Here is a 23,389-nt window from a genome sequence, read left to right on the forward strand (position 1 = left end):
GAGTGTTTGATTGCAGCAATTAGAATGTAACAGTTTAATGTAAACAAATAAAAGATAATAACCATAAGAACAAAGAAGTCTCCTGCAGACACTAAGTTGTTGTTGTTGTGGTTTTAATATTGAGGGATGTAATTAATCAGTGCAAACTTCTAACAGGAGGAGGGAGGTTAGGAAGAGTGAATCTCATAAATTTAACTGCTTGATCTAGGGTTCCATTCCCTCTTACCTCTCTTTCTCTTGCTCAGTTTTCTCCAGCCACAAATATGTTCTGTTTTTTCTTTGAACATGACAAGCACATTCCTTCTGCCAAGAAAGCTGAGCTTGTTTGGGTCCATATATTTCACTGAGGTCTCGGGTAAAATGTTAACATGTAACTGCCTCCAGAGTATCCTTATTTAATAACCTAGTGTAACATAACCCCTGATGTTCTTTATCATATCAGTTTACTGCTTTTTATTTGCATATATTTGGAAACTATAAAATAATATTTATTAAATAAACAAATAAATAAATTGTTTTCTGACACTGTCTACAACCATTTTTTTTTTCTACCAGAATTAAAATTCTCTGAAGGTATGGATCTTGACGATCTTGTTGCCCACTTTTATGTAGTCCCTAGAAGAGTGACTGGCATGTAAGTATCCATCTAATAAACATTGTTTAGACTGAATGTATGATATTTGAAAATAATGTGACTTTCTGTGGGTAATATTACCTTTCCATAATATCTCTTTTATTTCTATAAATGCAGATGAATATAATAATTGCCATGTATACGTAAAGTGTTTTAAAATAAAACCAGTCAAAATAGTAAAAGCATGCTTTATTTGTTGTAAAGAAATATCATGAGCAAGCTATTTATGCCTTTTGAAGTTTGTAGTTTACTAAATATATAGTCTCCTACAGTCAAAAACTATATATATATGAATATCAACTGAATATAATCTAAAAATGAGTAACTGTGTGTTTTGTTCCTTTTAAGGAGGCAGATGGGTTGTAAGAATCAACACCTATCTAAAGGACTCAAATAGAAGACTCAGAACAGAGAAAGGCTCTACCTATGTGTGTAATTGGTTCATCAAACGTGAAATTGTTTTGTTTTCTTCAAATACTGTCTCATGTCAAAATTTCTTCTGCTATGAGTAATATACTTGGAGCAGATTTCATAGTTTCTTTGGTTGCTGCTAGTTATTAAAAAATCCCACTCTATCTTTGGATGTTGGACTGATTCTGTTTGATGCTGACAGCCTTTGCCAATGAGTGGTTGTCTCTGGCATACAGTCTGTGTGTTTAAAAATGATGGGCATTTTAGACATGGATAGCCTATGTGACTAAAATGTAAAAGAGGACTTGAAAACAGTTGGTCTACCAAAATAAGCTTATAGGTGAAAAATGAATGTCCATTTTTAGAGAACTGGAAACTAATTCTTATATGTTTAAAACCTGATATTGCTACTAAGTAAAATCATAAAGATTTCATGCTCAATCACTTTTCCTAAGAAAATATGTTGTTTGATGTCATCACATTGGGCTGACACCAGGGATCAATTTAATGGGGCTGGCTTGTTAAGAACAGAACTGCAAGTCAGAGTGAATTTTATATTTGAATATATTCAGTTGTATCAATGCACTAAAAAAGTAAATAAATGAATAAATTAAAAATGTCCTAGACTTCAGGAAAGTAGAGAAGTATTAAGAGAAGTATTATTGGAAGAGGAATCAAAAATAGCAAATACTCCACTGTTTCATAAGAGGAAAAGAAGTCATCTAAAATTAGTGTGGTAATATCTTCTTAATTAGCCTCATCATATTTATAGTCTCCTTTTAAAAAATATTACATTTAGGACTGGAGAATGCAATGCTAGTAGCGGCAAGGCATGGGTTCGGATCCTATGTAGGGATGGCCGGTGCACTCACTGGCTGAGCCTGGTGCAGACCATACCATGCCAAGTGTTGCGATCCCCTTACCGGTCAAAAAAAAAAAAATCACATTTATGCATTTTTAGGAAAACAAAATAACATAATTTATAAAGTTCGAATATATGATAGTTTTTAAAAGTGCTAAAATAAATTTATCAGAAAGCATATTTATTGAAATATTTAAGTATTTCCTAACTATTTAACATGTATTAGACAGCATTATCATTTTCATTAGGATCTTATCTGAGTTTTTTATGCATTGGTGATGTTTCGGTGTTGTGCCTCTAACCCCATTTTTTTTTTTAAATTTAATTATTTTTATTGCAACTAAGTTGATTGTACATATCTGTGGGGTGCAGCATTGAATATCAATACTTGTATGCAATATGTACTGTTCAAATCAGGAAAATTAGCATCTTCTTCATTATACCATGCAATCAGTTTTTGTGGCCTTTTATGAATTTCTCCCTTTCTGTCTTTTCCACCTCGGTTCTGTTTTCTTCTCCTGAAAGGTCTACATATGATTGTCAATGTTGTATCATTTTCTCTTTTTAAAATTTATTTGTTAATTTGTTTGTTCCATTTTAGCTCCCACATATAAGTGAGGACATGCAGTATTTCTCTTTCTGTGCCTGGCCTATTTCACTTAATTTTCTCTAAGTTCAACCATGTTGCTGCAGATGGTACTATTTCATTCTTTTTCTTTTTATGGCAGAGTAGTGTTCCACTGTATAAATATACTATATTGTCCTTATCTAGTCATGCAGCAACGGACATTTAGGTTGGTTCCAATTCTTGGCTATTGTAAACAGAGCTGCAATAAAAATGAGAATGTTGGTGTCCCTTTGACATCGTTTCCATTCCTTTGGGTATATACCCACCAGTGGGATAGCAGGGTCGTATGACTGTACTATCTGTGGTTGTCTGAGGAACCTCCATACCATTTTTCATAATGGCTACATCAATTTACAGTCACATCAGCAGTGTAGCAAGTTTCCCCTTCTTCACATCCTCACTAGCATTTTTTATTCTCTTTTTGGTAGTAGCCAGTCTAAGTGGAGTGAGATGATGTCTCAATGTAGTTTTGATTTGTATTTCGCAGATGCTGAGTGATGGTGACCATTCTTGTCATGTGCCTGTGGTCATTCGTATATCTTTCTTTGAAAAATGTCTATTCAGGTACTTTTACCCACTTTTTAATTCGGTTATTTGTTTTTTTACTGTTACGGTGTTTGGGTTCCTTGTATATTCAGGATAATAATACTTTGTCAGATGCATAGTTTGCAAATGCTTTCTCTCACTCTGTAGGTTGTCTTTTCACACTGCTAAGTGTTTCTTTTGCTGTGCAGAAGCTTATTTTTCCTTTGGTTGTCTGTGCTTTGGGGATCTAATTCATAAAGTCTTCACCCAGCCTTACTTTCTAACATGCTTCTTCTATGTTTTCTACAAGAGTTTTATAGTCTCAGGTCTTATATTTAAGTTTTAAATCAATTTTGAGTAGACTTTGATATATGGCAAGAGGTATGGGTCTAGTTTCAGTATTCTACATATGGATGTCTAGTTTTCCCAGCACCATTTATAAAAGAGACAGTCTTTTCCCCAATGCATGTACTTGTCGCATTTGTCAAAGGTCAGTTGGTTATAGGTACATGGGTTGATTTCTGGGTTCCCTATTCTGTTTCATTGGTCTGAGTGTGTTTTTATGCCAGTACCATGCTATTTGGATAACTAAAGCTTTGTAGTATAATTTGAAGTCAGGTAATGTTATGCTTCCAGGTTTGTTTTCTTTTTTGCTCAGGATTTCTTTGGCTACTTGGGGTATTTTTTGTTCCATATGAATCTTAGGATTTTTTTTTTTCTATTTTTGTGAAGAATGCCATTGGTACTTTAATTGGAATTGTGTTGAATCTGTAGATCACTTTGGGTAATTTGGACATTTTCAAAATGTTAATTCTTCCAATCAAAGAGTGTGGAATGTGTTTACATATTTTTGGGTCTTCTTTAGTTTGTTTTGACAGTGATTTGCAGTTTTCATTGTAGAGATCTTTTACATCCTCAATTGACCTCATTCCTAGGTATTTTATTTATGTATGTATTTATTGTTTTCATGACTATTAGAAATAGGCTTACTTTCTTGATTTCTTTTTCTGGTAATTCATTGTTGGAGTATTAAAATGCTATTGGCTTTGGGGTGTTGATTTTGTATACTGCAACTTACTGAAATTGTCTATCAACTCTCAACTGTAAGAGTTTTTTGTAGAGTCTTTAAGCTTGTCCATATATAGGATCATGTCATATGCAAACAGTGACAATTTGACTTCATCTTTTCCAATCTGGATGCCCTTTTTTCTTTCTCTTGCCTGATTCCTCTGGCTAGTATTTCCAATACAACATTAAATAGGAGTGGTGAGAGTGGGCATCCTTGTCATGTTACCATTCTTAAGGGAAAAGCTTTGAACTTTTCCTCATTCAAGATGATATTGGCAGTGGGTTTTTTGTATATGGCTTTTATTTTGCTGAGATACTTTCCTCTATACCTACTTTGCTGGGAATCTTTATCATGAAGAGATGGTGATTTGTCAAACAATTTTTCAGCATCTGCTGAGATAAGCAAACAGTTTTTGCCCTGGATTTTGTTGATGTGGTGTATCACATTTACTGACTTGCGTATATTGAACTATCCTTGCATCCCAGGGATGAATCCCACTCAATCATGGAGTATAATTTTTTGGATGTGTTGCCATATTCTACTTGCTAGTATTTTATTGAGGATTTTTCCATCCATGTTGACCAAAGATACTCTTCTTCTTTTCTTCTTTTATTTTATATTTGGCTGGTTTTAGTATCAGGGTGATATATGCCTCATAAAGTCAGTTTGGAAGAATGGCCTCTGTTTCAATTTTTTGGAGTAGTTTGGAGAGAATTGGTATTAACTCCTCTATAAAGGTTTGGTAAAATTTGGCAGTAAAGCCATCCAATCTTAAACTTTTCTTTGTTGGGAGACTGCTGATTATGGCTTCAGTCTCATTGCTTTGTATTGTTCAGTTCAAGTTTTCTATGACTTTGGTTCAGCTGTGTTAGTTTGTGTGTGTCCATAAATGTGTCCATTTCCTCCAGGTTTTCAAATTTGTTAGCATTAGTGGTTTATAATGGTCTCATTATAGTCTCATTATAATAGTTTATAATGATACTTTGTATTACTGTGATATTATTTGTAATGTCTCCTTTTTCATTTCTAATATTTGTTATTTATGCCTTCTTTTTTTCACTTAGCCTAGCTAATGGCTTGTCAATTTTGTCAGTCTTCACAAAAAAACAACATTCTTATTCATTGATCTTTTGTATCATTTTTGGAATTTCTGTTTCATTTACTTCTACTTTGATCTTAATTCCTTCTTTCATTTACTGACTTTGGGATTGGATTGTTATTGTTTTTATAAATTTTGGAGAAGTAGCATTAAGTTGTTTATTTGCAATCTTTCTATTCTTCTGATGTACGTGTTTATTGTGATAAACTTCCCTCTTAATAGTGCATCTGCAGTAACCCACAGGTTTTGGTATGATGTGTCTTCATTTGCATTAGTTTCAAGAAATTTTTTGATTTATATTTAATTTCTTCTTGGACCCATATGAATGAAATATGGGTCCAAGAATGTTGTTTACTTTCCTTGTGCTTGTTACTGTTTCTAGTTTTAATCCATTGTGGTCTGAAAAGGCACATGAAATAATTTCAATTATTATTATTTTTTTAATTTGTTGAGACTTGATTTGCAACCTAACATGTGGTCTATCCTGGAGAATATTCCATGTACCGATAAGAAGAATATGTATTGTGTGGTTGTTAGGAAGTGTTCTGTGTATGTCTGCCAAATACAATTTTTCTAATGTGTGGTTTAAATATTTTGTTTCTCTGTTTAATTTTGCCCAGATGATCTGTCCAATGTTGAGAAAGGGGTCCTGAGGTCCCCAACTGTTATGGTATTTGGGTTTATCTTTTACTTTAGGTCTAATAGTGTTTGCTTTATATATCTGATTGCTCCCATGTTGAGTGCATATATATTTGTTATTGTTATATCTTCTTGCCAGATAGATCCCTTTATCATTTATTGTATTCTTCTGTGTCTCTTTTTATAGTTCTTGGTTTAAAATCTATTTTATCTGACATTAGAATAACTACTCCTGCTCATTTTTGGTTTCCATTTGCATGATATGTCTTTTTCCATCCTTTCACTCTGAGTCTGTATGTGTCTTTACAGGTGAGGAGTCTCTTGAAAACAATATATAGTTTGGTCTATTTTTTTAATACAATCAGTCTAACTGTGTCTTTTGAATGTGGAATTTAATCCATTTATGTTAAGGATTATTACTGAAAAGTGTTGACTTACTCCTGGTATTTTAATGATTTTCATTTAGATATTTTAAATATCTTTTGTTCCTTTCTTCCCATTTTATTGTCTTTTTTCTCTCTCTCTCTCTCTCTCTGTGTGTGTGTGTGTGTGTGTGTGTGTGTGTGTGTGTGTGTGGTTAAATACAGTTTTTTTCTCTTTATCATTTGCATTTTTGTTCTACTAGAGGGTTTTGTTCTTTCTTGTGTATTCATGGTGCTGATTATTGTTTTTTCGATACCAAATGCAGTGCTCCCTTGATGCCCACAGTTTTTGTTTTCTGGAAAATACACTATTTCTCCCTCATTTCTAAAGGATAGCCTTGCTGTGTATCATATTCTTTGCTGGCATTTTCTTTTATTTTTGTATTCTGAATATATCACCCCATTCTCTTCTTGCCATTAGGGTTTCTGTTGAGAAGTCTGCTGTTAGTCTGATGGGGCATCCCTTATAGATGACTTGATGCTTTTCTCTTGCAGCTTTTAAGATTGTCTGTTTGTCTTTGACATTTGCCAATTTTACTATAACGTGTCTCAGAGAGGACCTTTTCAAATTGAATCTGTTTGTGGATCTTTGATTCTCCTGGATCTGAAAGTCCATATCTCTTCCTATATCTGGGAAGTTTTCTGATATTATTTCATTGAATAGGTTTTCAATGTCTTTTCCCTTTTCTTCCCCTTCTGGAACACCCATGATTCAAATGTTTGTGTGCTTCAAGTTGTCAGCTGGTTCTCTTAATTTTTCTTAATTTTTAATTTTTTTTTTCTTTTTTTTTTTTAACCACCTGGATTATTTCAAAAAAAAAATCTTCAAGATCAGAAATTCTTTCTTCTCCTTGTTCTAGCCTGCTGTTTAAGTTCTGGCTTATGTTTTTTATGTCATTGAATTGATCTTTCAGCTCCAAGAGCTCTGCTAGATCCTTTCTCAGGGCATTAATCTCTTTGTACATTTCCTCCTTCAGGTTCTGTATACTTTTACTCATTTTGTTGTGTCATCTAACTGAGTCTTCTTGTATCTCATAGTTTCCTTAAGATTGTTCGTCAAAATTCCTTTTCTATCATTCAAGGACTTCTTGCTCTATAAGGTCTGATACTTGAGAATTATTATGTTCCTTTCGTGATGTCATATTTTCTCGTTTCATGTTTCTAGAATCTCTATGTTGGTGTCTAGTCATCTGGTAGAGGAGTTGCTTATTTTAGTACTCTGGAGTGGGCTTTGAGGAGAGGTGATTCTTCTTGTAGCTGTGTTTTATAATGATTGTTGAGTATGGTGTTTTAGTTTTGGTTCCTGAGAGATGCATTGGTGTAGGTAGTTTGGCCAAATTCATTGTTGGTATTGCATGAGAGTGCTTCCGTGACCTAGTCCCTGGGGCACTTAGTAATTCCTTGCTGAGGTTGGTGACACCATGTTCTTATGTCAGGATGTGGGCAAGCTTTCATATACTTGGGGACAGAGCTTTGGAGCTCTGTCACATTTTGGTTATGGTGAGTGACCTTGGTGAGGCCTGTTGGCAACCTGGTTAGCTCCTCTGACCCTCTTGTGTTAACTGGGGTATACTGGTGCTCCTCAATTTGAATGGGTAACCCTGAAGAGGTTTTCTCTTTCTTCTTTCTCACAAGCAGAAGTTCCTCCTGGGACTGTCCTTCCCCCAGTTGGAGGAGATGTTGGTGGTGATTGGGAAATTTCTTCCTCACTCTATTTGAGAATCCTTAGTTTCTTTACTCTTGGGGGTGGTTCCATGTGTGTCTCTTCCCAGATGAAATCAGTCCCATGAGCTACACACTTACATCCACTCCCCCAGTTGTGCTACTGCATATAACAGCTTAATTCCCCCATGGGTTGGGCCACTGGATCTCAGGTCTGTCCTAACTTACCTCTCTGCCTGGGCTCCACTAGAGACTCTCCTTCTGTCTATGTTTATGAGTGTTCAACGGACTGGCTACAAGGCAGTGGTGGCTGCTTGTGTGGCAGTGAGCCACCCTTGCCATGGTAATTACTGTGGCAGTGGCTGTCACAGACTACTCATTCAGTAATGGTGTCTGTAGCAGTGGTAGGGAGTGCTGATGCCAATGAGGCAGCCAGTTGCACTGTTGCCCTCAGCAGCACGGCCAGTGAGGAGGACAGGCACACTGGCACTGTCAGCAGTAACCTTATTGCTCTTTTATATGTGAAATGAATGGAATAAGGAATGTCTGAAATAATGTTTGCTATGTATTAACACTGGTTATTTTTAAGTGAGGGGTCTGGGGTAGGTTGGTTTTTCTTCCCTATACTGCTTGAATTTTTAATAATGAACACAAATCATATTTATGGATAGCAGTCATCGATATCATTGATATTAAACCAAAAGTTCAAAAAATTTTACTCATAATTGTTGAGTTGTGTAAACTGGCACAGCCAATATAAGTAGTAACATCAAAATAAATTAAAATATTTTTATGTGTGACTCAGCAATCCCACTTTTAGGAATCTAGCCTGCAGGATTTAACCAAATTATGTAAGAAAATCAAAAATACATTCACAACTCCGTGGTTTACAAAAGCAAAATATTAGAAAATACTTTCATGTCATTTAATTGGAAAATGAATGTATTAAATATGGTGATTTCATACTCTGGGACTCTCTGGAGTCACTAAAAATAATGAGGTAGATCTATATGGGACTGTGATATAGAGTAGGCAAAAGAAAAAACAGAAGAATTTATTAAACATTCAAAATTTGCTAAAAATTGTTCTACCGCTCTACATGGATAAACTTGGGTACTTCTTACACCATTCTGATAAGTTTGATTGGTTTTTAACCACCTGTTTGCAGATGAGCATATTGAGTCACTGAGGGTGTAACTTACCTCTTTGACACAGATGCTGAGAGCACCCTGGCTCCATTGCTGTTTTCTGTTTCTTGTGACAACTTTGGTGTATCACATCTAACATTATTGCTAATATATACAGAAAAATTTCATTATTGTTGAGAGAGAGAGAGAGATTTAGAAACACAAAGAGACAGATAAAGAAAAGTCAAGTGCAAGGTCCATTATATTTACAAAAGAATAATGCAGCATTTACCTCAAGTCACTCAGACGATTATCTCAACAGAAGAAGAATTTTACTTCTTTCTATTTGATACTTTTAGGTAGTTTATGTTACTTTTTTGCAGTGTTTTTTTAGATGAGAATCATTCATTAAATAAAGATTTAAAATATCCTTTCATGGGCTTTAAGATCCACCTGAAGTGTAAACTGCTTGGATTAGTGGCACAACAGCTTCTGGCTGGCTGATAGAAGAGAAAGGATTTATCAAAGTTGGCAAGTAGTGCCTTACTTATTCTTTCAACTACGCTGAGTAAGCATCAATGTTTATTTTATTTTTATTTTACTCATGGTATCCCAATCTTAGCTCTGGGCATCTTTTTGTTTTCTTGGTCTCATTGAGATAAGACACCAATGCATAATATTGAGCTATTTCTACCTTCACTCAGTCTCAAATGAAATTTAGAAGAGGGAGTTTTAGAGTATTTTTCTACCTGAAAAGGAAACTCAATATGTCCTAAATTCTTCTATGAATTTAGAAAATGTTTTACTGGGGTGTGTTTCTTAAATACTGAAAAGACCTCCGAAATTACAGCCTATAATCCACCTCTAATCACCCCAAAAATCAAAACTCTTTCAAAAAAACATTGTGCTCATTGACATGATATTGCAAGTGTTTTAAACAGACTGTTCTAATTTTATAATCTTTAATTTATGTCACTTATTAAAAATCTGTTTAGGAAAATGGTTAATTCAAATGCTCTAGAAGGAAATATACAAGATGATCCTGGGGCATCAAACAGTGCCAAAAATTGAGGAAGTGCTAAAAACACACACACACAAATGATGCAGGTGTGTCACTGGAATACAGGAGCCAACTGACAGGCCATATTTGGAACAATTTGAGGAACAAAATGAATAGCATAATATTAGATTAAAACGCAAAGTATAAAATAAATATCCATCCATCCATGCTAAATAAATAACTCAGAGATACTATATAAATTTCCCCTTAATAAGAATTCAAAATAATTTATGTAGATACTCTGCCCTCAAGGAGCTGGAGCATAACTCCTAACCCCTTAAATGTAGGCTGGGCATAGTGACTGCCTTCCAACTAGTACAGTATGGAAAGGGAGAAAAGAGTAACCCCACAGTGGAGAAACCTGACAAACACTACCTCTGCCAGGTGATCAAGGTCAACGCCCACAGTGGTGAAGTGGCCTGAGTACATGCACCCTTTAGAAAATGCGATGAAAATGGCACTTTACATTTGTGGTTGCCTTCCAAAAAAACAACAGCCCTGGTCTAGTCATGAGGAGAACTACAGAAAACTCCCACCTAAACTGCATTCTACAAAATACCTAACAAATTTTGATCCAAATTTTTAAGATCATCAAAAATAAGGAAAATTTGATACTGTCACAGCCCTGAGGAACCTAAGGTGACAAGACTAAATGTAATGTGTTATTGTGGATGGGATCCTGTAACAGAAAAAGGAGAATAGGGAAAAACTAAGGAAACTGGAATAAAATATGTACTTTAATAGGAATAAAGTATGAAGTTAATAGTAATGCATCAGTACAGTATTAAAATGTACCATAGTAACTCAAGATGTTAATAACAGGAGAAAATGGATTTGTGCTGTATGACAACATCTCCTATCTACTATCTGCTATCTTTGCATTGTTCATATAAACCTAAATAAATTCTTCAATAAAAACTTAAGTAGTAAAATTTTAAATATATATGTATATGAAGCTTTTAAAAGGAAAGATAGGAAAGTCAAATTTCATTCCTGCATTTTTCTTCTCTTTCATCACCTCATGGCAGCTTTAAGCCAAGCAACAGTCAGGAAACCAGTTCTGCCTGAGTTTCAGCAGCAGAACTACAGCTCAGGAGCCAGAGCAGGAAATACGTATCTGGTTGTAATTGTGTCATTTTTCTTTCCAATCCTTTGAATAAAATCAAGCTGATAATCATCCAAGCCTCAGAGTATGTCGTCACACTTGGCACAGTCTCACAACTGACTGTGCGATAACACAACAGGTTGTGACTCTAACTTAAGGAATGCTTGACTCTACTCAAATGTCACTTGAGTAAACAACTTGTATTTATTAACACAGTGATCTATATGAGCAATGTATTGACAAATTGACGTGGAAAAGGATTTAGTGGGTCACTGTCTCCTTTCTTGATTTGAGTGTAAGATTCTATAATCTAATTTTTTAAATCTTTAAAACAGCATCTTTCTCCTTTTAATCAGTTAATACCTAATATAATCATTTAGCTAAGGTAAAAAGAAAAAGTAACATGGTTATGAGGGAATGAACTGAAAGAATGAGTAGTGTAAGACCCATGGTTCACCGTATGGACTTTGGTGACGAACAGGCTTGGGAGCCGGACCCTGCTCTGTTCTCATTAGCCAAGAGACTTTGGACAACTTATGTAACATTTCTAAGTCTCAGATTCCTCATCCTTAAAATAGTAACACCAACCTCATTAGTTTATTGTAAAGTGAAATTGTTAAATGTATCAGTGCATTACATTCGTGGTACACAGTAAAAGATAACAGCTAGATTTATTGATGATTTTTTTTCATATAAATATGGTTATGCACAAATTATCTACATATGAGCAGCCCCCCGCCCCAAGCACCCACACACACATATGATTAAGATAATAAGATAAAAAGAAAGCAGAGTATTGCAGCAAGTTTAATTATTTGTTCATTCAACAGCCTCTGCTACATACTGGAGGAGCTTCCAATTGTGAATGACACAGACCAATAAAGAGACATAAACAAAACACTGTGTTAAGTGTCATAATAGTCATGGACATGGCTAGAGCAGATTCAAGGAAGAGACACAAATTAGAATGGAGAGATTAGAAAAGACTTCCAGTGCTGCTCATTGAAGTAAGCCTGAAGGACAAGTAGAATTCTAAAGTAGGGAAGGAAAGCATTTCACCCATGGGAAACAAAATGTGTAAAGGGAATAGAGAAAGCATGGATGCCCAGGGAGCCAGACATGATTTGATTTGACTAGGAAGTAGGAATACCAATGGGAGAGATGCAAGAGAGGAGGTGGGAAAAGTAGACGTAGGCCCAAAGGTGAAGGGCTGTTATGCAACATTTTATTTCCATTGTATCCGTTAGGCTATGGGGAGTCATTCAGCTCAAAGAAAACACATATGGTTTTTAAAGAAGTAATTACTTAGGGCCGAGCCCGTGGCAGCACTCGGGAGAGTGCAGCACTGGGAGCGCAGCGACGCTCCCGCCGCTGGTTGGAATCCTATATAGGAATGGCCGGTGCACTCACTGGCTGAGTGCCGGTCACGAAAAAGACAAAAAAAAAAAAAAAAGTAATTAGTTAGGTATATATTTAGGGAGGGTTACTGGGGAATGGAATGTAGGGGTCATATTGGAAAGGAAAAATCCATTGGGAAAAAAAATGTGGATTCAGATGTGTAAGGGATTCAGCTTCTAGTTTTGGTATACACACTATTCAGTTGCATGAACAATTTTCCTTACTTTTTTGTTCCTCATTTTCATGAAATTATATGCAAATATTAAAATCTTCCCAAAGTATTGTCAAGCATTAATGTTTTTACATATTGTTATGAACCATAAAATTATATTTTTCTAATGGCAAATTCTTACCTCAGCAAGCATTTTCTTGGTGACTGAATGTACTGGCTTTCTTACTTTTATATTATGTTATTTTTAATGTTGTAAAGCAATAAAACCACTTTTGTGAGTGAAAAATCTACATGACGAAAATTATCTAGCTTGAAAAGAATCAGTGAATCCAGCTCAAGTTGATATAACTAGAAACATCCAAAGATGAAATTCAGAATAATCAGAAGGAATAAAAATGCCATCAATAGTTCATTCACTTAAAGTGTGTCAGGAAGGAAACAGAAATGCTACCTCTTATATTATGATGAATTGTAAAATATTAGTGTGAATAAATACATAGACACTGAAATTTGTATTTATTATCACAGATATTTTTATATTTTCCTTAAAATATCTAAAATCTAATATAAAAGTCATCTAAAACTGTGACAGGTATCTTTTTATTAAGTATTGAAATAGTGTATTATAAGGTATACACTTATGAAAATGTAGAATTATAATTAATCTATTTACATTATCAGTACTTTCTAGTTAATTTACAGAAGCCTGAGTTCTGAATGTCCTGGTGTTATAAAATACCAACATTTTATATAGAAGCAATAATTTGACATCAATATCTGGTTTGTAATTTATCAGAGTATTAATGTACAAGTTTACCACTTGGAATTTTTAAAAGCCTTTATTGTATTATTCAAAATCAACAGTGTACTTAGTAAATTTACTTGATATTTGATTCTTCTTTGTTTTTTGGGTTTTGTCTTGTTTTGTTTTGTTTTTCCACAGAGCAAGTAAGGCAAAACCACAGAGAGCCTTCTTGTTTTACACTCAAATGTATGTTGCCCATGTCAGATGGCACACAAGAGGAAATTCCTGATTTTGCAGTCAGATATTTGTTTTGGAGTTTCTTTCTTGTTCCCTGATAACCAGTGACCCAAGTCAAGGCAGTACATTTCTGAGATCCCAAATTTTTCCATGAGTAAAATAAGCATTGAAATGACTTCCTTCCCAATCATACAAGGTTTGTTGTAAAGATCAAATAAAATAATATGCATAAAAATCTCTATACATTCTAAATCACTCTTTACATACATGTAATTTTTTTTGAGTTATATATTTCTAAATGACATACTGCTGACTTTGTATCGTGGTATATTAATATTGAAGTAGAATTAATATTGCAAATATCAAATCATTTAAATATTTTTAAGAAGTAGAAAATATTATGGATGTGTAAGAAAATAATTCTTAACTGTATTCATTTAGGTTTAGATTTCTATCAATCAATTATACTGCAAAATTGTAAAAGTAACTATTAGGTGGCAATAAACTAGCAAGTTAATATTTATTACAAGTCAATTAATGCTAATTCCATCAGAAGAATAAGAATTTTGAGATCATAATAAGTACAATATCAGCATGTTTAGGGGGAAATTGTTGTTCTCAGGTACTTTTTAAAATATTGCATTTCCAGAAACTTCTTAAAAGGTTAATATAGTAGTGATTTGGCACAAACGTATACATGTGACTTGTCTTTTAATTTTTCTTATTTCTTTTAGGATGTATATAATACAGAAATCATTAAGCCATGAAATAAAAATAAACTGGAAATATATAATATGACTCAATATATACATATTTATCACAATGACTTTGCACATTCACTTACAGACTATAACATGTAGATATTTAATCACATCTTTAAATAAAGAAAAATGCAGTCATTAACATGTGATTTATCATTATTCTTAAAGGGAAAATAATAGTTGATATGGCTATACTGTCCCTTTGAAAGATTCTGTTAGTTAATGTTGAAATAATTGGCATTAAACTAAAAGTTATAGGCACAGATTGCTAGAAATGCCACACTGGTGATCAGAAATGTTATGCAGGGTTTGGTTTGATATTTTAGATTGCATGTTTATGATCAAAGGATTGTTAACAGAAATGAATTATCTAACTGTAAACTGTTGTAATGTACCAGATCACATATCTGGGTCTATTAATGTTGGAGCTAATAATAAACGTAGAATCTATCATTTTAAATAACTAATATAACACATAAGCTATTTTGGCACTCAATAATTAGGATTCAGTAAAATCAATTTGCCATTTGGATAGAGATAGATGGAACAGCATGGAGTTTACATTTTAATTACTTCAATATCTCACTGACATTAAAATGTTCCTGTTGGCAAAGGATAGGGTTTTACAATGCACTGTAGTAGGTAATCCAGTAGTTGCAGAACCAGTATTTGTACTGAGTCTAGTTTATAGGAATGAATGCTCTGGTACTTTTCAATAAAGGAACAAAAATATTCTCACCTAACTACTTTCCTGTCTGACTCATAATCTTCTGGGCTCTTGCCAAAATTGAATTATGTGTTTCTTGAAGAAAATAACTTCTTTATAGATTTTACTATTTGAATAGAGAGTTAGATTGGGGAACGTGCACCTTATTTATCACTTTCTTGGAGAAATCATTGCTGACCACAGAGGGTTGGTAAATTGTCTGCCTCATGCTGTCCTCACCAAACGCCTCCTGCTTACATCTGCTGCACACTGATTATAGTAGGTTTTATTTGAGAGTTAAATTTTTTGTCATTGTTTAATTGTGAAACAATTTGACAATGATGTCTGACTTGTAATTTTCTGCATATTATGTCAAAATATTAATGAAAAAGTTCATAACAACATTATTAGCATAGAAAGTTCCATATTATGTTATTAAAAATGATACTATAAATCATGAATTTTAGATTTATGACAAAACTAAGGAGAAAATAATCAACAGTCCAAGTTTTTATAATGGACAAAAGATATGTATTGGCAGAAGGCACATACAAGCAGTTCACAGAATACAAAATAGTAATATGAAAAAATAATCTCACACATAATAGGAGAAACAAAATACTACTAAAACATCATTTTTATGCATCAGATTAGGAAAATCTCAGAAGTGTTTGTCATGTGTTTGGAATCATACAGTACGTAGCCCTTTGAATTTGACTTCATTTCTCATAGTACTTTAGAGTTCCATTCATGTTGTTATATGTACAAGCGTTACATTCATATTGTTTTTCTACATAGTATTCCATTGTATCATGCACCACAATTTGATTCTCCATTCACTATTTGTTGAACATTGTGCTGTTTGCAGGTTTGGGCAATTATTAAAAAAAAGCTGATATAAGCATTCACGTACTTTTTCTTCTGTGGACTTATGTTTTTACTTCTGCTGAGCAAATACCTGTGAATGAGATGGCTGACTTGTATCTTAAATGTATGTTTAACTTTGTAAGAAACTGCTAAACCATTTTCCAGAATGGGCGTGCCACTTCCCATTTTCAGCATCAATGAAGGAGAGCTACAACTGCACTACATTCATGACAATACCAGATATTGTCAGGGTTTGCTGTTTTGTTTATACCATTCAAAGGAATTGTTAGTAGTATCTCATTTTTAAACATTGCTTTTTCTCCAATGACTACATGCTGTGTGTATCTTTTTATGTGGTTATTAACTGTAAGTATCTATTCAGCAGTGAAGTGTTTACTCAGATCTTTTGATCACATATTTATTGGGTTGTTGATTTTACTATCATTGCATTGAGAATGTTCTTATATATACTGGATGTGAATATAGTCATGTGCCACATAATGTTTTAGTTGATGAACTGCATACGAGGATGGTCCCATAAAATTATAATGAAGCTGAAAATTTCCTATCATCCAGTGACATTGTAGTTGTAGTAAATTTAAATAAATTTAGCATAGCCTCAGTGTATGGTATTCATAGTCTACAATCATGCACAGTAATGTACTAGGCCTTCCCATTCACTCACCACTCACACTGACTCATCCGGAGAAACTTCCAGTCCTGCAGGCTTCATTCATCCAAGCTTCATTCATTCACACATGTGGACCATTTTTTTTATCTTTTGTACCAAATTTTTACTGTACCTTTTCTATGTTTAGGTATGTTCATTTACACAGATACTTATCATTGTGTTACAAGTTGCCTACGGTGTTTAGTACAATAGCATGCTGTACATGTTTGTAGCCAAGGAACAGTAGGCTATACCGCAGAGCCTAGGTATGTAGCAGGCTATATCATCTCGGTTTGTGTAGGTACACTCTATGATGTTTGCACCAAGGATGAAATCGCCACATTTCTCAGACCATATCCCTATCATTAAGAAACACATGACTGGTATTTGGTTATATATGTGTTTTGCTATAATTTCTCCCAGTCTCTGTTTGGTCTTAGTTTATTTTTCAGTGTCTTTCAAAGAGGAGAATATTTAATTTTCATAAAGTCCAATATATTTGTTTTTTGAATTACTGTTCATAAGTTTTTAATTCTATAGAAAAAATATTGGTCTAATGTAATATCACAACGACTTTCTACTATGTTTTCTTCTAGAAGTTTTACAGCTCAGATTTTATATTTAGGTGTACAATCTGTTTTTAATTACATAATTAACATTTGTATATGGGATGAGGTATGAGTCAAAGATTTTTTTTTTTTTTTGCCTATGGATATCCAATTGTTCTAACAGAATTTTTTTTCAAAGTCAAATCACACCAAAACAACCAAACAACAACAAAAAAACCTATCCTTTCTATTTACTTAATCATCTTTGCAAATTAATAAAAACTTTAAAATTAATTTTCAATAATTGTTTTTGCTTTTAGACCTTTACCGTTGACAAAAGATGTGTGTGTTTTTTGTTTGTATACCTTTAATAATGCCTTACCTTTTCCTTTCTTTAAACCAAATTTTTTTTTTTTTTTTTTTTTTTTTATCAAATGACAGACACCAACCAAGATAAAAATTGTTTAAATTCAAGAACAAGCATATCTTTTCCTCTGCAAGGACATTTGGCAGGGGGTCAGGGGTGGAAGGGATTTGTGCTCATGAAGACAGGAGTTAGGCTCATTTGATGCACACTCAGCTTCAGTTATTCCTGATTGACTTTGAATACTTTGTTTTTTGGTGCTGCTCTCCAAAGACAATCTGACTCATGTATCAATCCCAGCTATATTAAACTAATAATTTTACTTGATGCTTATTAGCATGATGGGAAGAGCATAGGAGCAAAGACCTAATCTGATGTAATGGTTAAACCTCAACCTTAGGCTCAATGAATTTCTAGGGGATGTGGTCTCCCTAACTGCTCCTGCTTCTCTGTATTCCTGTCCTTCCAGCATAGGTTGAGCTTTTATTTTTAACTTTTCCTTTCCCACAGATGCAGTGAGTCTCCTTCAGTGTCCCTGAGTGTAGTTTTCTTGTTCATACCCTTTTAGATGAAGCACTTTTGGTTTGTATGTCTGTCTGTTAGTTTTTTGGGGGGAGGGTACAGAGTGCCAAAAGCACCTTCGATTTTCTTCAGCTTGCCTGAAATTTAAACAAGCTTCTTCCTGACTTTATGCCCTTGCCATCCCTTTTCTTAGAGCATTTACTTTAGAAAACATGCAACTGTAATTTTTTTCTGTGTACCTTTGAGAGATAAATCTTCTCCTAGACTCTTGCCAGTTTTACAACCCAAGAAATGTCTTCTCAAAGATCTAGGAGGCATCTCTTTGAAATGCAAAATGAAGAAAAATAGTACTCTTCTCTCCCCATTTCTGAGAGAGGGTAGGAGCCCGTATTAGTCAGGGTTCTCCAGAGAGACAGAATCAATAGGATATGTTATAATTATATAAGAGGGATTTATTAAGGGAATTAACTCACACGATTAAAGAAAAGTCTCATGAGAGGCCATTTGAAAACTGGATGCTGGTAGCGTGGCTCAGTACAAGTCCGAAGGCTTTAAAACCAGGGAAACTAATGGTGTCCTTGGTATAAGTCATGGAACACAAAAGCTGAAGAAGTCTCAAGCTCTGACAACCATGGACAGGAGAGAAGTGTGTATCCGAGCTCCAGCAGATAGAGAGAGAGCTTCACCTTTTTCCTCTGTCTTTTGTTCTCTCCAGACCCCCAGCAGACTGGATGGTTCCCTCTCACATTGAGTGTTGGTCTTTCCTATCCAGTCCACTCAGACTCTCATACTAATTTCTGCTGGAAACAACCTCACAGTCACACACCTAAAAAGATAGCTTTACCAGGTGTCTCAGCATTCCTTTATCTAACCAAGTTGACACCTAGAACACCAAGTTGACATGATGGGGAACATGTCACCTAGCTGGTGCTGTAACTGTGACTTCACAAAGTCCACCCCTTGTCAACTTGGTGTCCATACTATCTCCTTAAATCACACTTAGTTTTCAAATGGTACAATAATATAATAGTTTTGCCTAACACGATGCACTATCCTGTAATACACAACCGGAAATGCATTAATCCCTTTCCAAGAATAAAAGATAAAGTCCTTAGATGATATTTACCCTTCTCCCAATATCACATAACTTAAAATTGCAAATACTATGAGGTAAGGTTAATGATATTTAAATGTTAGTATAAAGTCAGGAAGTCTCATGGTACATGACAAAGAACAAGAGGAACAAAACAAAAAAATGCTTATTATGTGTACAGTATATATACATAGAGACATATTCTTAACACAACAGGGAGAACAATTACAGTCTTCATTCTGTAACTGGTCACCTGGTCAAAGCTGGTATTTATAACTTCCTTCTTCTACTACCCATTCTGTATTCCCTTTACTTTCAGCGAGCACCTCAGATGGTCGTGGTTCTTTACCTGGTGGAGTGACCCAAATCTTCATTGCTGAAGGGTCTGGGCCATTTATAGTCTTGCCTGGATTGTGTTGTTGTAATTTTCCATTGACTTTAATCACAGGGCATGGTAGTACCGAGAGACATCCTAAGGGATCTCCTGTATTCCAGATATAATCTTCCTTACCTTCATTGTGACGTAGTGGTCCAACTTCCCCTTTGTAGTCTGGGTCAATCACCCCAGCCATCACCATAACTCCTTTCTTACCCTGTTGACTCGGAGGCATGAGGAACCCAAACTGGCCAGGTGGCAGCCTTAACTTCCAGTTCAATGGGGTCATTTTTGTGTCTCCTAAAGGAAGCATCTCTCCCTCTGGAACCAAGATCTCTAGACCAGCAGAGCATAAAGTTGCAGGGATTGGAAGCAAAATTTTGCTAATGGGTCCCTAGGGGTAATGGTGAGTGGACTTTCATTTCCCCACTTTCATTTCCACCCCTTGATTCCTGGACCCATGAGTCCTGTCCATGGGAGAAACAGTACCATATATTGGGTGCTGATTTAGAGCATATACAGCCTTCTGGAGAACTTTGCCCCTGCCTTGCAAGGTATTGTCACCTAGCTGGTGCTGTAACTGTGACTTCAAAAGGAAATTCCACCATTCTGTCAGACTGGCTGCTTCAGGATGATGGGAAACATGGTAAGACCAGTGAATTCTATAAGCATGAGCCCACTGCTGCACTTCTTTAGCTGTGAAGTGAGTTCCTTGATCAAAATCAATGCTGTGTGGAATACCATGATGGTAAATAAGGAATTCTGTGAGTCCATGGATGGTAGTTTTGGCAAAAGTATTTCATGCTGGAAGGCAAATCCATATCCAGAGTAAGTGTCTATTCAGATACTTACATATCCAGAGTAAGAACAAAACTCTGCCCCTTCCATGATGGAAGTGGCCCAATGTAATTAACTTGCCACCAGGTGGCTGGCTGATCACCCCAGAGAATGGTGCCACATCGAAGGCTCAGTGTTGACCTCTGTTGCTGGCAGATTGGGCACTCAACAGTTGTTGCAGGCAGATCAGCCTTGGTGAGTGGAAGTCCATGTTGTTGAGCCCATAAGTAACCTCCATCCTTGCCACCATGGCCACTTTGCTCATGAGCCCATTGGGCAATGACAGGGGTGGCTGGAGAAAGAGGCCAAGTAGTATCCACAGAATGGGTCATCCTGTCCACCTGATTATTAAAGTCCTCCTCTGCTGAGGTCACCCTGTGGTGCTCATTCACATGGGAAATAAATACCTACACATCCTTTGCCCACTCAGAGAGGTCTATCCATATACCTCTTCCCCAAATTTCCTTCTCACCAATTTTCCAATCATGTTCCTTCCATGTCCCTGACCATCTGGCCAAACCATTGGCTACAGCCCAGGAATCAGTATATAATCACACACCTGGACATTTCTCCTAAGCAAAGTACACAACAAAGTGCACTGCCTGAAGTTCTGCCCATTGAGAAGATTTCCCCTCATCACTGTCCTACAGGGATGTCCCAGAAAAGGGGTGCAGTGCCGCAGCTGTCCACTTTCAGGTGGTGCCTGCATATCATGAGGAAACATCTGTAATCCAAGCCCTAGCCTTCTCTTCCTCTGTCAACTGATCATAGGGAACTCCCCATGAGGCCATAGGTGCAGGCTGGGAAAGATAAGGCAGTGTAGCAGAGGTAAGAACCATAGGCATTTGGGCCACTTCTTCATGTATCTTACTTGTGCCCCCAGGACCTGCTCGGGCCTGATCACGTATATACCACTTCCATTTGATGATTGAGTGCTGCTGTGTACACCCAAACTTATGACTTGCTGGGTCAGATAACACCCAGTTCATGATGGACAGCTCAGGTAACTTGGTGGCCTGTAGTCAAGCGTTCTGTTTCTACTAAGGCCTAGGAGCAGGCCAAGAGCTGTTTCTCAAAAGGAGAATAGTTATCTAAAGATGATTGCAAGGCCTTGCTCCAAAATCCTAAGGGTCTTCATTGTGATTCACCTCTAGGGTCCTGCCAAAGGCTCCAAACCGCATGCCTATCTGCCACTGACACCTTAAGGACCATTGGGTCTGCTGGATCATATGGCCCACGGAGCAGAGAAGCTTGCACAGCAGCCTGGACCTGTTGCAGAGCCTTCTCCTGCTCTGGGCCCCACCCCAAACTAGCAGCCTTTCATGTCACTCAGTAGATGGGATGTAGTAACACACCCAAATGAGGAATATGTTGCCTCCAAAATCCAAATAGGCCCACTAGGCACTGTGCCTCTTTCTTGGTTGTAGTAGAGGCCAGATGCAACAACTTATCTTTTACCTCCGAAGGGATATCGCAACATCTCTACACCATTGGACCCCTAGAAGTTTAACTGAGGTGAAAGACCCCTAAATTTTAATCAGACTTATTTCCCATCCTCTGACACACAAATGTCTTACCAATAAGTCTGGAAAAGTTGCCACTTCATGCTCCCTAGGTCCAATCAGCATAATATCATCAATGTAATGGACCAGTATAATGTCCTGTGAAAGGGAAAGGAAGTCAAGATCCCTGTGAACTAAATTGTGACATAGGGCTGGAGAGATGATATACCTCCGAGGTAGTAAGTTCAATAAGCACCAATAAACAAACACAAATGGCTGAATCACATTGACCAACCTTCCTTCCAAAGCCCTCCAGAACATTTTTATTAGCTTACTCCAGTGTTTAAAATCCTTCTCACCTTTTGTTTCAGAGGATTTGAGTTCAATCTTTCTTCCCTATTGCAATAATCTTGACTCCTATTGCAATAACCTTGAATGAAGTCTTTCTTGCCATTTTGAACAAGTGTCAGTACAATTTTCCTTTGATGATAGGGAAGATGGGTCTGAGTAGAGTTTTGGCTGTCACAGTGTTCTGCTTCATTAATTAGTACTAAGTTTCCTGGGGGAGATTTTACCAGGATTCTGTGATCATCCCAGGGAGCACCTTAAAAATTTTCTATAGGAAAATTCTTCAAGAAGGTGTCAATTCCCTATGAATGCAGCTCCCAGGGATTTCACACTCTCACACTAATCCATACTCAATGTTGAACATTTTATTAATCATCTCTGCCTGAATCTTCTTATCAGTTTATATAGTGTTCAGTGGCATCTGTCCTAGGTCATCCAATGCTCTGTTCCTGTTTCCCCCTTTAGGCACCTGTCTTTCCATAGATTTCACCTTAATCTGCACCTCAGTTCTTTCATGAGTTCAAAGAACTTATTGTTCAGCTGGTTTAGCCATTGCCTTGTTATAAGGGTAGAGAGACTCTTTCCAGCTCTGTACAAATCTGATCATACACTGGAAATTTTTAATAGATAAAAAATAATATGATGATTTAAAAAATTGAACTAAAAAGAGAACATGGAAACAGTAAGAAAACACAAAGACAATAACTTTCAAAAGATAAATATTACATCCAAGGCTGGGGAACAAAATGAAGAGGTTATGGTAATTGGAACCTTGTACTTTTGGAAAGTGGTCCCATAGTTACAGGGTTCAGACCTAGGAATAGAAGGTTTTGCCCAGCAGGTGCTGCTTTCTGAGGAGCTCAGAGGGGTTGGACTTAGACCTCTCAGGATGAAGCTTTGACTGGCTGGTGCTAATGTCACTAAAGCATTGTAATGAGGCTGGCCATAAGCACGGGGAAAAAGCAAACTGCAAACTGAAATCAACTGCTGCTACTTTACT

Source organism: Cynocephalus volans, chromosome 13 (genome assembly GCF_027409185.1).
Source record: "Cynocephalus volans isolate mCynVol1 chromosome 13, mCynVol1.pri, whole genome shotgun sequence".
Taxonomy (NCBI): Eukaryota; Metazoa; Chordata; class Mammalia; order Dermoptera; family Cynocephalidae; genus Cynocephalus; species Cynocephalus volans.